The following is a 685-nucleotide window of genomic DNA, read 5'->3' on the forward strand; positions in this document are numbered from 1 at the left end:
TTTATCCCCTGGTGTGAAGCCTTAAGTAGGGATCTTCTTGTTTCTCCACCCTTTTGGCCTCTTCTTCTTTTCTTTCTCAGAAGATAATTCATGTCTTGGTGGTTCTTTATTTGGGGTGTTGAGGTTCTCATCTAGGGGTTTTGGATCTAGTTCCTCCCTGATTTCTTTGGTCTGTTGCACCATCTCTACTTCTTTTAATCGTGGATTTAGAAGTCTTGGATTTGACTCATTGAATGCCTCCTTCAAGCTTTTATCTCTGGCCTTATCCTTCATACAATCTTCTTCTTGAGTGGGCTCATGCAGGGTTTTAAAAACATGGAATGCTAGGTGCTCATTATGCACTCTCAGCAACAATTTCCCTTTTTCAACATCTATCAATGCTCTGCCCGTAGCTAGGAAAGGCCTCCCCAGAATGATGGGAGTGTTAGGGTCCTCTTCTATATCTGAGATAACAAAGTCAGCAGGGGGAAAGAATTTTCCCACTTTTACCAACACATTCTCCACGACTGCCAGTGCTTGCTTAATGGATTTGTCAGCCATTTGGAGAACTATTTGTGTGAACTTCAGCTCAGAAATTTTAAGTTTCCTCATTAGAGACAAAGGCATCAAGTTTATGCTTGCACCGAGGTCACAAAATGACTTCTCAATTGTTATGTTTCCTATGGTGCAAGGTATGTAAAAACTC

This window comes from Arachis duranensis, unplaced genomic scaffold (genome assembly GCF_000817695.3).
Source record: "Arachis duranensis cultivar V14167 unplaced genomic scaffold, aradu.V14167.gnm2.J7QH unplaced_Scaffold_354585, whole genome shotgun sequence".
Taxonomy (NCBI): Eukaryota; Viridiplantae; Streptophyta; class Magnoliopsida; order Fabales; family Fabaceae; genus Arachis; species Arachis duranensis.